The sequence below is a fragment of the Eleutherodactylus coqui genome, chromosome 2 (genome assembly GCF_035609145.1).
Source record: "Eleutherodactylus coqui strain aEleCoq1 chromosome 2, aEleCoq1.hap1, whole genome shotgun sequence".
NCBI classification, from domain to species: domain Eukaryota; kingdom Metazoa; phylum Chordata; class Amphibia; order Anura; family Eleutherodactylidae; genus Eleutherodactylus; species Eleutherodactylus coqui.
The window spans coordinates 115,865,835-115,882,018 of record NC_089838.1 but is presented as its reverse complement, the minus strand read 5'-3'; positions in this window follow the sequence as shown (position 1 = coordinate 115,882,018).

The following is a 16,184-nucleotide window of genomic DNA, read 5'->3' as shown; positions in this document are numbered from 1 at the left end:
GCGGTGCAGAATCTCACAGAGGCCCTTCTTCTACCTAACAAAGTGGAAAGCTCACACCAATTCCTACACCGGAGAAACAAGAGGCAACGCCATCACAGACTACACAGCAAAGGCAGCGGCCCTGAAGCCGTGAAAGAAAAGAAGAAAAGAAGAATTTGACTAACAACTTTGGACTTTGATAAAAACTTTGGACTTTGATAAAAACTTTGGACTTTGATATGCTAAAGACTTTACAGTTACAAGCCAGAAAGGAAGGAAAAGACAAATGGACTAAATAGGGGAGCAGCAGAAACAGGACAGCGTATGGTGAACAGTCAACAGAACTTGCCCACCACGGTCCCTGTGCCCCATGATGGCCCAGCTGATGCACGGAAAGACGCACCTCTCAAAGCAGCAATGATGTCGACGCTTGAACAAGGACGGGTGGCTCCTGGGTTTTCTGTAGCTACTGCATCATTTGTCCAATTTTGCATGATCTTTGCCATAAGCAACAGGGCAGAAGTAAAATTTGCCACATAACACTTGCCGGGGCCACTCTACCCATTTCAGGGATTGCAAATTGGCTACACTCAGCTCCCACTTGTTGGGAAGTATGAATATGTGCTTGTTGTTGATTTCTTTACAGGTTGGAGAGACCTACCCTGTTACCAAAGTAAATAAGCAGGTAACCGCATAGAAGCTCATGAATGAGGTAATCCGCAGATACGGGGTACCGGAAGTGATTGAGTCAAACAAAGGTACATACTTCACAGGTGAAATAATGCAATACATCATGTCTGCTTTGGGTATATTTCAGGCTTTTCACACACTCTACCATCCGCAGAGTAGTGGGAAAGTAGATACAAAAGGCAATGGAGGAAACGGGCAAATTTTGAATTGAGTGTCTTCTATTAGTTTTTCTTTTTCTCCGGAGGGTACATGCCACAGTATCAGAGTTTGGGGAAGATTTTCTTGTTAATTTTGTCATAGGCCTCTCCAAGGAATTGTCAATAACGCATTCTGCAGTCTCTGCTTCTCTCCCAGGTCCTACAGATGAGTGTCACAATCTGAAACCAGGTGACAGGGTCTATGTAAAAAAGTTTGAGAGAGAAACCCGGTTTGAAGGTCCCTACCAGGTTTTGCTCACCACCCCAACTGCAGTCAAGCTCGAAGGAAAGCCCACTTGGATCCACACTTCGCACTGCAAAAACTCATGATCCTGCATATCCTTTACATGCTATAATGTGGTACAATTCCTCTAACATACACCTTTGACTACTGTACACTAGCCCCCTGTTTCAGGGATCAGAACAAATTAATACAATCAAATGTGCAATATGAAGACTACACTGAGGGTGAGAATCCATCCAACACCGCATCGTGCTAAGAGGGAAGTTGACGCTCCAGGTGGTAATTTTGATCCACATGTATACATAGATGCAAGAGGAGTGCCAATGGGGGTGCCAGATGAATTTAATTCTAGAGATCAGGTTAAAGCAGGTTTTGAGTCCTTATTTGCTATTGTCACTGTTAATAATAATGTAGATTGGATGAATTATATCTATTACAATCAGCAGAGGTTTGTAAACTACACCGGGGATGCTTTGCAAAGGTTAGCCGACCAGTTAGGGCCGACTGCATCCATGGCGTTCCAAAATAGAGTGGCCCTGGATATGATTTTAGCAGAAAGAGGTGGGTTATGTTACTTCCTTTATGTGTATTATCCCTTTGATCAAAAAGAGTATGAGTAAGGGACTGGATAATGTGACACCAACATTTACTTGTTTGAAAAAGATGAAGAGCCAGTTCCGATAATGCCAACCACATACGTTTCCAGAAGGATGGAGAAATGTACTAGTACTACGCCTGCCCCGATCTCCTAAGATGGATTGTCAGTGGACTTCCCATTTGCCTAGGGATAGTGCAGAAGACCTTAGGTTCCGGCGAGGGCACACTCTGCGAGGTGTTAACTTGTACAGATAGAGGGTATGGATGCCCGGAAATGAGCCCAGGGAATCCATGGCCTCCTTCTGAGGTGAGGTAGGGATCCCCCCTCCTAGGAGTAGGGACTTACGGGCAGTGGGGAAACCCTGACGCAAGGGAGAGGCGACCGAGGAAGAGTGCAAGGCCTGGTGCTTGATCTCCAAATTACGTTTTTAGGGGGGTTTGTGAGGGTATATGTATATATTGCCATATGTTTTTTATGCTTTTATACCTGTATGCAAGTTCTATTCAAAGTTAAAATGAGAAAAACTTAATCTGTCGCCTTACGTCAGATATTCCAAAGGTCTTGCAAGGCGAAGACAAAATGTATCTTAAACACCGCAAGGAAGAACCGGACACGAAGGCCGCGTGCTTGGCTGTTTTCCCAGAAGCGCCGTATCTAGATAACGACTGTTCAACTACGTATATGATTTTCAGTGCCTCAGCCGGAAATCCGGACTTTACATATATGGTTTTGCAGTGAATTTGAGCCAATGAGACCATCACCCATTCCTAGTGATGTGACCAAAGGGTATAAGATCCCATGTAATCTGTAATAAGGTGCGCAGTTATGTCCCCGTGTGAGGAACTATACCAGACCTCCGTGTGTGGTGTCTCTTCTTTACCGCCGGCAGCGGGGCATTGGGGTGGGCCTGATTGGTGCTGTACGCAGAATTTCCCTGACACCAGTGAACATGAAACAGCTCCCCGGACTCTCCATTCTCTCACCTTTGAGCCCCATAACCTAGTTTGTAGTGCTCAAAGGTTCCCTTTAACTGTTTCAAGCAGGACTGATAAAGAGATGGGATAGACAATAAGGAAGGATCTCTGTGCTGGGTAACCATTTTAACAGAATTCTCTTTCCCACTGTCTACTAGAATATAAAGCCCAAAAACACTAGATCTACAGAGGCAGTAGCTTTTTACTACATAATTCGTGCCTATTTGCTAATTTCCCTCTACAACAGGCTCTCCTCACTCCTCCATGTGGCACAGCCACTCACACTGCTGCCCCTTTCATGTTGACATGCAGAATGTGGCTACACTGCATTTAGGTGTCCCCTGTTGCTTTCCCCTCGCATTGTGAGCAGATAAGTGCCTCCACTCCTCAAGCTTGCATCATGGCACTTAGTGCTGATGACCACTGCTGTCACAATGACAAGGACATTTCATCTTCTGCCCAGTTCTCTGACTGCTGACATTCTGCTCTGCTGCTGCTCGAGGTACAGACAACAAGACATAGAGGGATGGAAATAAAACACTAATATTCAAATATAATATTATTATATCTAACATGAGAAAGCCAAACAGCCCACTGATTGACATGGCTCACTGAGAATCTACTTGGTAGTTGGTAGAGCAGATTACTACTTAAGGGCCTGCTGAACTTCATATTTTAAAGAAATTGTCTGGGACTTTGTGGACTTTCACTATTGATGACCTATCCTCAGGAAAATAGAAGAGTAAGGTAGCACAGCCTCAGATAAAGTGTGAATGTGGTGCTCAGCTCAAAGCCATACTTTCAATGGTTTTATATTGCATAGAAAATAGAAAAACTGAGTACCCACAAATAGTAATGCAAAAAAATTTATATTTATTGTGCAACTCCAGAAACTCAATGTTTTAGGATAGCAACCCTTTTTCAAGCTGTACAAGTACAACATGGTAGAGACAAAGATTGTATTAACATCTCAGTTAAGTAACATAGTGGCTGTGATTGGTTAATCAAGCGCCAGCTCTGATTGGTTGAGCCAGTGGTACTTGTGATCCAATCACAGCACTTGTTTGTTGGAGGCTGGGTATTCAAAGCCCCTTTACCATGAAGAGAATGCTGTGAGCGCAGAGAACATGGTAGCCTGCGCAGAACCGGAGGCCAGTTAGAGGCACCAGGACGCCATTGACTAGGTAAGTATAAGACACTCTTGAAAAAAAGTCACTGTGCCTCTTTTGGGGCAAAAATTTATATAAAACAGTGTCTTATTTTTGGGAAAATACGGTATAATACATGTCAAGGCATAGGATATGACAAAGTCTCCCAAACAGGAGTGGACTATCAACAACATAAAAACATGATTGAAGAAAGGATCATCAAAAATGAACAAAAATAATATGAGTGAAACAAGTTACTTATGGCTGCTGGACCCCATCCAGCCATAGTTAGCAGATAGCAGAAAAGCTCCTGAAAAAATGTTGATTTTTCACAAGATATAGAGAAAGGTAAAAACAGAGATATCAAGTTAACATATTTTACAGGTATTATTCACAATTAGGACCATTGGGGTACAAGGTGTCCAACTCTTTGATCCATCTTGCTTCATGATAACATAGGGTGGCAAAGTGATCACCTCCCCATTTATATGAAGGGATCCACCCAATCACTTCAAATTTAAGTTGCTCTATTGTTTAATTACTAGAAATAAAATGAAGGGGAATTGGAAGATCAAGGCACTTTTTTGCAGTTGCACAATAACATGTTTTTGCATTGCTATTTGTGTTTGCTCCCTTTTTCTATTTTCTATCCTCAGGAAAAATCATCAATGATTGATCGGTGGGGGTCCGTCGCTCAGTATCCCCACCAATCAGCTGATAACCAGGCCTGTTGTCAATATGAAAAGCACTGAAAGCACTGTCCATATTGCAGTGACCCTGTTTTGTACTGCAGGCACAGTACAGAAACTGTGCCTGCACTACCAAACCCGAGCCACTGCAGTGCTGGCAGCTCAATTTGCTTCCTGTGCTGTCCGAACTGACAGCTGGCCCAATGATCAGCAGAGATCCTGAGCATCAGATCTTTGCTGATCAACTATTGATAGTCTATCCTTATCCCAAAAGTCCCAGATGACGTCTTTCAGTTTTTACCTTCTATCTGCTTTTTACTGTAAATGAATTCTGAGGCCATGCTAGTGGGCTAGCTCTTCCTTGTGTAATGTAAGAACTGGGCTGTGTGCTTTTAGTCAATCAAATGTATTCCTTTCTCCATGTCCACCCACTCACAGCACACAATCTGCAGTGGCATCCCCCTCCTATCTTCTCTTTACTATATTTAATCTATACAGCTTTTTTAGGGGGAGCTAATAAGTTTTCTGAAAAAGATAACAGCTTTAATTATAAAATGTAATTCACACATATTGATATTATTTCCAAAATGCGCCTATACCAGGAGAGTTTGTATATTTTAGGTCTCTTCAATTCTGACTACATAAAATACTCAACTGAACACTGAAATTTAAAGGGGTTGTGGAGTTAATGGACAACATCCCTTTAAGAACACTCACTGTATTAAAATAACACACTGTTAAATATTTAGCCCTCCGCCACCATCAGGATCCAGCTCCACAGCCGCGCTGTGATCCTGGTGTCTGTTGTCACAGCTAACATCATCAGAAGTCAGGTGACCGCTGCAGCCAATCAGAAGCTGTAGCACCATTGCTCGGTTTCCTGGCATTAGCACTCACACCCTGGACTGTGGCACTGCAGCCTCTGATTGGCTACAGAGGTCACCTGACTTCTGGTGACATCCATTGTCCCAACAGACACCAGGATCACGATGGGGCTGCAGTGCTGGATTGCGGTGGTGGAGGAGGGGTAAGTACTGCTCAGTTTATTTTACTACAGTGAGTGCTATTGAAGGGATGTTGTCTGGAAACCAGACAACCCCTTTAACTGATAACCTCAACCAAAGTCCTAAATGGAGTAAAGTACAGTGAGAGTTGAATTAGTAGGTGATTCTAAAATTTAATGCCAGAAGTGCAGAATATGTGCTATCAGTACTTAAAGACAACGCTGGATATTAAAAAGCATGTGTATGCAGTAAGGCCAATGCTTAGGAAACTTTAAGGTTAAATATTGTGGGGGAAGTGTCAGTAGGTGATTCCAAAACGCCAGTTATGGGATTTTTTCCTGAAGTGAAGGTGACATGAATGAAGACTGAACACCAGAGCATCGTGGACATGGTCCAAAGTAAAGAGACTGCAGTGTGGGAGTGGAGTCATTTTCACAAATCGATATTGAAAAGTGTAGGAGGGAACACAAGACGTCCAGTCTTACATAGGTTAAGTTTCAAGTAGAGTTAAATATTAAGTAAGAGACAGCTGAAAGATATCAGTCATAACCAAGAGACAGCATTTATGTGAGGAAGTAATATGCTATATTTTCTTTATAGAAAATTGGAGAGTAAAAGGTCTGGCCATTAAAACTGTGGTATTCTTCCAATGTCCTGAAAAATAGTGGTTTCTATTAGTATTACTACATGAAACTTACTGCTTCTTTTTGTTGCCAGATATAAATCTATTTGCCTTAAACTACTCTAGCCTTGCTTCAGTTATGGTTATTGATTTAGGGTCCTTTCACACCTACCAATTCCTTCTGGCTGACAGTCTAGAAGGAATCTACAAGATCAGAACTTATCTGCCTGGCCTTTATCCAGGCCAGTTTTGACTCTATTAGGCCTCTTTTACACGATTTTCGACTGGCCACATCGCAGATGAATAGTGCATGAATGAGAAAAAGTTGAGACCAAGTCTCGGCTAAGTACTTCCTTAGAATATTGCCACAAGACGCCTGCGCGATAAAGCAGGCTGCCGAGGATTCAGCAATCCCTGCTAGGCAGTGTACGTCACATCACTAGAGACGCAGCGTTCAGTGCCCTGCAGAAAGGGAAGTGAAGCGAATGGACGCTACATAACAGGAAGAAGGAAATCTGGACGGCTTGCAGTGAGGCCACCTAGAGGACTGGAGGAGCCAGGAGAAGATGCGGTAAGAAGACTGCCTGGGGAGGAATAGGTAAGTATAGAATTTTTTTTTTAAAAGAAACAGAACAGTCAGGCTTTATTCACACAAGCATTTTTATGCAGCTATGTAGCTGCATTTTCACACCCTTCCGAAAAACGCGACCATCTGAGGCACTGAATTTCAAAGCGTTTGTTCACATGGGCGATTTTGTGGCGCGTACAAAAAAGGGTGCACCGGAAAAAATAGAACACACGCAACTGAAATCGGTGACTGCTAATATATACTGTGTGAAAAGATAGGTCTGGTTCTATCTTTCAACCAATATATGTTGGCGGCTCTCATAGACTCCTATGGGAGCTGGAAAAAAGGGAGGACGAGGGAGTTTAGCAGCGTCCAATGCAGGGAAAAGCTTACAGGTGCCTCTATTTAGGCTTTTGAAGTCATTCCGAGGATTTATGTAGAGCAAGGCATTTCTGGGCTGCGGTGTATTTTTTCGCTAATACGTTGCACCCAGCTGTATGAATGGACAAGAGAACGCTAATTAAGCTCGGGCTTGATCTCGTCTTTTTATCATTCACACGATTTTATGGCACGTGCAGGCGTGCTTGTGTGAAGGAGCCCTTAAAATGATCATTCACTTTTGAGTTCACCCTTAATTAGAAGAAATATGCTAACAAGCAATAAAATAACCAATGAAGTAATTAGCTGAGTACTACCTATAAATAGATTGAAAGAACATACCTCAAACATATTTTACACTCCAGGAAATCTAAGAAGAGTAGGTTGTAGTGGCTGGTACGGAGGACTATGTTGCAGGGCTGTATACTCATCCTAAAGGATAAAGCATGTAGCCACCCCATAGCAGCCTTTTATCTATTTCAATACTTTATCAATATGTCTTTAAGGGCATCTTCAGACGACCATATATCGGCCGGGTATTCACACCGGCTGATATACGGCGTCTCTCTCTGCAGGGGGAGGAGGCTGGAAGAGCCGGGAGCAGTGCTCTGAGCTCCCTCTCTGCCTCCTCTCCACCTCCTATCCGCCCCTCTGCACTATTTGCAATGAGAGGAGGCGGGATGGGGCTGGGCTAAGTTTCGGGGATTAGCTCTGCCTCCATCCCGCCTCCACTCATTACAAATAGTGCAGAGGGCGGAGAGGGGGTGGAGAGTTGGTGGACAGGGGACGGGAGCTCAGAGCACTGCTCCTGGCTCTTCTAGCCTCCTCCCCCTGCAGAGAGGGATGCCGTATATCGGCTGTTGTGAATACGCGGCCGATATACGATCATCTGAAACAGCCCCAAATTTGACTATACAATTCTCAGTCTGTGAAGTCTTCATGGCATACTTCCCTCTGTGTCTGTGCTCACCTAAATTGAAGATGGCACCCAGGGCTACAGTGAGCATGTGCAAGCATCCGCAGGTATTACAAGTTTAGCAGCGCAGACAGTGAAAAGCCATCTTACAACCCCTATAACCATTAAATTTATGTCAATCAGATTGTGTGAGGGCGCAATTTTTGCGCAGTCACCCGTAGTTTTTATTAATACCATTTTGGGGTGAATACAACTTTTGGATCACTCTTAATTCAATTTTTTCTTGAATACAGGGTACCAAAAAAGCTTAATTCTGACAGTGCAAATATTATTACTGAACTCTTGCAGACACATTCATACCAATTTTTTAAATTTATTTTTTGATTAAATGACTGGGAAAAGGGGTGGGAGGTGTGTGTGTGTGTGTGTGGGGGGGGGGGGGGTAAAAGAATGATTGTACAATTTCTAAGGCATCAACAAAGGGAGAAAGGCAAGCAAATCAAATTTAACACTTAATAGAGAATGCTATATGGTCATGCAATAGAAATCTCCTTCCATTCTCAAAGCCCATTCTACTCATGCCACATGCAACATCTTGGATGGAGGTCAGTCAAATTACATTAGGACAAATATGTAAATCGGCAACATGGTCCTTGCTATCCATTTTTTGTAAAACCTTACAGAACAGATGTCTTGTCCTCAGAAGGGTTGGCCCTTGAAAAAATCGGTGTTAATTAAGGTTTCCCACCTTGCTCTTGTAAGATAACCAGGAAAACCTAAAATGTACTTAATGAAATATTTTGTTCCGGAGTTTTATAGATAATACAACATTCCCTCCTTTAATAAATTTGTTTTCATTTCTGCATATAAAATGTGAGTTGGTATGTGACCCAGTGCCGCTGATGCTGATGGAGATCAGGTGTATGCACAAGTTCAGTGTGACCTCATGATGCCTGTGCTGGGCCGCATGACGCGTTGACCGGCACATGCACAGTGTCATTTGGCACTGGACACCGAGGGAGAAACAGCTTCCTTCTGTTGTTTAGTTGATAGTCTGGATATGCTTTCTGTCATCTCAACCAGCCTGTCAGTGGCTTCTTTTGACTTCTCCATGCAGAGGACGTGGGCAATACATTTGTATGCAGGCTTTGCTACCTTGTGTGGTGTGTTTTAACTAATGTTCCCATGTTTAATTACTTGCATATGACCTTTATACTTCAGACTTTGGATTATGTCTTTCTGCTTCTCTCTCCGGTATCGCATTGACCTCTTAGTTCTGAGCTCCGCTTTCTTACCATTTATTTGTTTGTTCTATTCCTCCCCATCCTTCAGTATCCCCTTTATTCCACATTTCACCTAGGTATGTTTAAGAGACTACTTAGTGTTCTAGACGTGGGTTTGCCCTTTTCAAGGTGGGTTCCCTGCTTTATCCAGATCCCCAAAAGCAAGGTTCACCAGCAGCACAAATTCTACCCTCACTAGAGTCAGGCCAATAGATGCAGGGCCAGGTCAGAGCAAAAAAAACAGAAATGCTCCAAATATGTCCACAAAGAGTAATGACCGGCAGCATAAGCGGATGTGCAAAAATAGAAAACTCCTTTATTGCCCCATTACAAAGATGTAGCGACGGTTCGGCCTATGTGGCCTTCCTCATGCTAATACATATATCTGAATACAGACCATATATAAAGACAACATACTCACAAATGTACAAATCACAATAAGACACGTATTACATCCACATGTGGGTCATTAAACGATGATTACCTCGTCACCAGGTCATTCCATGTTCATTTCCTATCAGCGTGTGTCAGTAACGCTATTATACTGCTCATCCGCGCATGCGCGAGAATGCCGCGCTCGCGAGAAGATGTCGCCAGATTAAACTCCATTGTGGGCGCTTCAAAGACAACCCATTCGCATTGCCCATGCGCGGGAACTGAGTGGTCAGTGCTTTATCCAGATCTAGTCAGAGGCAGATAAGGAAAAGATCTTAGGCATTACTTACATTACAACCACCATCTGTCCCTAGTCCATATGTCTAACATCTTAGAAACTATCTGTGCTTTACATGTCCCCCAGACTGTCCCTGTCCTCAGTCTTTCTATCTTTTGGTCGGTTACCATGACAGAGCAGGATGAACATGACAGTATGTTCTTTCAATATAGGCAATAGAAACCTCCTTCCATTCTCAAAGCCCATTCTATTCATGCCACATGCAACATCTTGGATGCAGGTCAGTCATATTACATTAGGACAAATATGTAAATCGTCAACATGGTCCTTGCTATCCATTTTTTATAAAACCTTACAGAACAGATGTCTTGTCCTCAGAAGGGTTGACCTTTGAAAAAAATCGGTGCTAAATAACTTAAGTACCAGGCTGTTTTGTACCTTAAGGACCAGACACTTTTTAGGGAATTTACCCATGTGGTGGTTTTACTACTCTATTTTTTTCCTTTAGCTATCAAAATTATTTTTGCTGTGTTTTTTTCCCGTGACATATAGGACTATTTTTTTATTTCTTTTTCACTGACTTTTTTTTCCGTTTTTTAGTTTTATTGGGGGTAAAAGCTAACAAAATTATTTGTTTAACATTTATAGTTTTTTTTAATATTATTATTTTTATATTTACACTAAAATAAAGTAGGGAATGGGTTCCTCTATTTGTTTCGGATGTTTTGATATATAATATGTATGGTTTTGGTTTAGAGCGCGCTTATAGCAATGTTTTGGTTGGTGTCGGTTTTGGGTTATTTTCTTTCTTATCTATGTATTATTGTTTTATTCTGGAATTTTATTTTACTTATTTGTGTAATTATGTTTTTTACTATCTGTGTCCCCCATGACGTCATGTAAGACCTCTGGGGGACATTCACTTTTTTTTTTCTTCATTTGACACTTTCCCACTGTAGCTGGGGCATCCATAGGAGCCCTAGTTACAGGGGAAAGCAACCTCTGTAGTGACATTAGTTCCTTGCAGAGCTGCCAGGGTCTAGTTTGACCCTCCAGCTCTGCAGTAGCATGGAGCCTCGGCGGTCACATGACCCCCCCCCCCCCCCCCCCCCCGGGCACCTGTAGTGAAAGTGCATTTTACTTTCACTTTCCCCACACAGTGCTCATTGAGCACTGTGTATCAGGGAAGCACAAGGCAGAAACGGTTAAATACCCCTCCTGTCTTCTGCTCCGGGTTATCAGCTGTCACTAACAGCTGATAACCCGTTCCTGCCTCTGATTGATTGGAGAGCAGCAGACTTAGAGCACCGCCGTAATTTTACTATTGGCGGTGCTTTAAGCTCAGGACCAGGCGCCGTAAATTTACTGTGGCTGGTCCTAAATGGGTTAATTTATTGACCATTTCTTTTAATTTTACTCCAATGGTGTGCTACCTGTGAACTCCAGGAAATAAGTGGTAAGCAAAGTTTAGGCTATTTACACAAACACAAATATATTTATAGTACAGTACTGTGCAAAGGTTTTAGGCCACCTGCACACGAGCGGGTCGGATCCGGCAGCGAGAATTCTCGCCGCGGGACCCGACCCGAGAGCCTGCAGAGACGAGCGCGTACTCACCCGCGCCCCCAGCTCTTTCATGTGCCGGCTGCCGCGCAGACCGGAGCCGGCGGCCGGGTGAGTGCGTGTCCCGCACAAAAATAGGACATGCCGCGGTTTGTTTGCCGCGCGAGATTTCGCGCGGCCAAACCGCGGCCATGTGCATAGGAGTGCGTATTGTAATGCACTCCTATGCAGACTTTCAGCGGCGGAAATCCCGTGGGAAATCCCGCCGCGGGATTTCCGCCCGTGTGCAGGCGGCCTTAGGTAGATGTGGAAAAATGCTGCAAAGTAAGAATGTTTTCATAAATAGAAGTGTTAAAATAATTTTTGTCAATTAACAAAATGCAAAGAGAATGAATAAGAGAAATATAAATCAAATTAGATATATGTGTTAGCAAATATAGTATGTTATTAAAATATACAGAGCATTATGTTCTAAGTTGCTAATGTGTCAGCATATAGTATGTTATGTCATTAAACAGTATAGAGCACTATGATTGAGTTGCTAACACGTCCCTATTGCGATAGAGCTCCAGTGAACAGCTCAGGTCCAGGTGCCGACAGCTGTGACCCCCATCTCACATAATGAGCTGGCATTTCTGCCAGAAACAAAGCCCTTGATACCCAAGCAATAATTTAATGTCCACTGAACTGATGACTTGGCAGAACATTCAGTTTAAGGCTATTTAGAGGCGGTGTAGAGCAATAAAATTACCTGACACCCAACATATAAATCTTGCATTCTTTTAGTAGTGTATATGCAGCATAGATTTCTATAAATCTGATTCAGATGGATGGGTCTCTATACAGACCCCAATCAGTACCTGCTACACTGTGTCAGTTTTTCAGACTTTGGCTCAATTTTATTATCACCAGCATTAAAACATGTATGTGAAACAATGATGCTATAATACCATACTATTACTGAATGCATAATGGTAGAAGTAAAAACATAAAAGTAAAAAAAAAACATCAGAACAAACTAAAGGACTAATCACCCTTTAGGCTGGGTTCCCACTATGCGGATTCCCGTCGGAAATCCCGCGGTTTGGCCGCAGCCGAGTCGTCAAACCCCAGAGACACTGTACTTATCTGCAGGGTTTTGTATTCTTAAGCGCGGATGCAGATGAGCGCGGTTTTCTCCCCTTATACTGCCATGATAATCACAGCCGTATAACAGAACAAAACCAAACCACTGATCTCAATAGGAGTTCAGTGTTTAGCTCTCACCACCTCTTTTCCCGGCCATGATTTGCCCTATCTATCCCACATGTAGTTTAACTGCCTTCCTGCGGTTATTTTCAAACTCCTGCACTCAGGCGCAATTACACTCCGTGCCGCCGAGCAGAGTTGCGCCCACACTCGTGGGAATAAGCCCTTTATCTCTATTTCCCAACACATACATACACATATAGAAACATACAGGTACACAGCAGGAGCCGGCCTCAGTTCTACTCCTGTGGGGGCCACTATAAGTGTAGGAGTCATTTCTATCTAGTGAGACTGATCACATTGCTGGAGGAAGAGAAAAAATGCCATGAAATGTTGCGGTTATGTTTTAAATAATCGTGGTAAATCGTGATGATGACTATAATAGGTAACCACAGTTATGCATACCAGGGAATGGTAAAACCCCTCTATGACATATGGCAGCCCAATGGTATTATTAGCCTATACTGCTTTTGTTCTAGAGAATGTTGTCCTTATGTGTAAGGAAGGAAGTTTTTTTTAAAGTCCTAGAGTTAAAAGCTAGATGGCTAGGTCTACAATCATTGATTTTCCCTTCTTTTCTTCATTGCTTAGTCTTGATCCACATGGACAGCAGAACAACTGCAGCTTATGTCAACAAAGTCAGGGGCACTAAATCAAAAATCCTCTGCAGAACAAGTTACAACTTTCTTCCAAGTATATTCCAGGCAATTCCAATGAAGTAGCAGATGCCCCCTGCTGCAAGAAAATGTCACTACCTACAGTGGCTCTTAAAGCTCAGACCTTCAGCAAAATAGTCCTCAGTTTTGGGTCAAGAGATATAGACTTCTTTGTGTCTCAATCAATGACAGAACCTCCTAAGTTCATCACTAGTACTTGGTTGCAGGTGACGTAGGAAAATGGATACTATATCTCCATGGTCAGAGTGGACAAACCTGTAGACTTTCCCCCTCCCTCCATGTTATCTCAGGTCCTTGCAACAATCAAAAAGGATCAGGCGGATCTGCTGGTCCTGTTGCATCTGGTCTGGCCCTCCAATTCTTGGTACTCTTTCCTGCACTGAATGACAAAAGTTCAAAAGGTCCCCCTAGGATGAGCAGCAAATGACATCCAGGGATCACCAGACCTTAAGAAAAGTATATACATTTCGTATCACTGTAATTGCACTGACCCACAGAATAAAGTTAACATGTACTTTTTACTGCACTGTGAGTACTGTAAAAACTACCCCCTAAAAATGGTACAATTGCATTTTTTCCATTTCACCCCACTTTTAAAATCTTTAAAAGTTTTTAATATATGATATGGTACATTAAATGATACCATTAAAAAACACAATTTGCCTTGCATTAAAAAGCCCCCAAACAGCTTTTCAATGGAAAAAATAAAAAAAGTTATGACTCTTGGAAGGCTTGGTTGGAAAAACTTCATTTCAAAAAATTAAAAATATCTCTGGTCTGGAAATGTGCAACAATTCTCAAATACCGGATTTTCTTTGTCTGGTTTTCTGACACTAGAAGCAACCTTGGAATTTTTAAGTCAAAGATTCTATTCCGGCCTGGTTTCAAACACCATCAAATCCATTGATTCAGCTGTAAACCTCTTAATTCCAAACGTAACAAATAACAGAACATATTGGAGACTAGTAGAGCAAGATATCATTTTCTGGACTATCTATTCCCAAATACTCATCCACATGGGATGTAGAATTGCTGTTGAGTTTCCTCAGGTCATTTGCTCTAGTTGATGCTCCGTTAAGAGCTTCACATATCAAACTGGCATGTCTATTGACCCTGAAAATGGCAGCACAGCTTACCTTGCTCTACATTAACAAACTATGGCTTACAAAAACTCCAGGAGGTTTTCATCTGGTCTTAAGATGAAAGTAGAAAACAGCTGAACATGAGGAGTCCCCCACTGAGTTTGATTTGCTTAAGGAATCACAACAATCCATCTCTATGCCTAGTGAAGACTTTACAAGAGTATCTTGATGTGTCACTTCCTCACAGACAGGACATTACAAATCTGTTCCTTACTTTGACACCCCCTAATTAAAAGGCCTCCACTAATAAAAGGACATGGATACCATGTAGGAAACTGGTATCGACATTACAACCTTTCACATCCATTCTATCAGAATGCAAGCAGTTTTTTATGCTGTATCTAAAGGAGTGGCCTTTCGCACTATCTTCAGAGCAACTAGATGATCATTACTGAGGACATCTGAAAAATCTACTGGCGCTCATATGAAGCTGAACACCTAGAATTTTAAGGGCTACCACCAAGTGTGTGCTAGTTTACCCACCGGCTGTTAAGAATCATAGAACGGTATCGTTGGAAAAGACATCTAGGGTTATCGGATCCAACCAACTGCTTAATATTGTTAGGAAGTGGTCTCCCCTGAGAACAAAATGCAGTTTTCAGGAATCTATGACGTGGAAATAATATTTGTTCTAGCATAAAGGATATCCACCAAGCAGCAACAACCCACTGGATATTCCACCTGGGAACTGGCCTGGTGTAGCCCAGTTTGCTCACCTCTGATTTATCTTCCAGCTCAGCTGAAGAGCCAGAAGTCAGGAACCCAGTCTCAAGATGACAAGTAGAAGTACAGGCTGACATCCCAGTGTTTTCCTGTCTGTTCAGAAGGTTTACACAATTTTTCAAGGACACTTAAGCCAAGATTAAAGCGTAGCTGCACTTTTAAAAACTTTTGATAAGTCAGAACAACAAAGTTTTGATTGGTGGGGGTCTGGGTGCTGAGACCCCCACTGATTACTGAAATGAAGGGACTGCAGCCTGTTGGCTCCTCTTGGCAAATGAAGATATATGCATAGAAATCTATAAAAGTCTATACATCTTCAGCTACTCAGAGGGGTTGGCAAGCAATGAAGTCAGCTTAAGCGGCATAGCACTTGGGTGAGCACTGCAGACTCTTCATTTTAGCACCTGGATACCCACGGATAAAAACTTTTGACATGTTGTTCTGCATGATAAAAGTTATTAACCCCTTAGGCTTCCTGTCCACGGGCCACATTTCACTGTGTTACCCAATGCGATAATCAGGTAACGCAATGAACGCTTTTCATAGGATAACTATGGAAAGTGCGTATAAAAATCACAGAATGCCGCAATGAACCTATCATTAAGATAGAGTCATTGTAGAAAATCATGTGGAAAATCACGATGACATTAGTGTTCCACCGCAACACAATGCCTGTGGTCAGCCAGCCTTAACCCCTTAACGACCAGCCCATAGTGTTTTTACATCCTGCCCAAGTGGGCTTTATACTCTGAGGATGTAAAAACACGTCTCCTGCAGAGAATAAAGCCCCGTGGGCTCTGGACATGACAGCTCCATGCTGTCGGTGCCCGCAGGTAGCCGACAGCATGGAGCTGTCATCTCGGGCTGC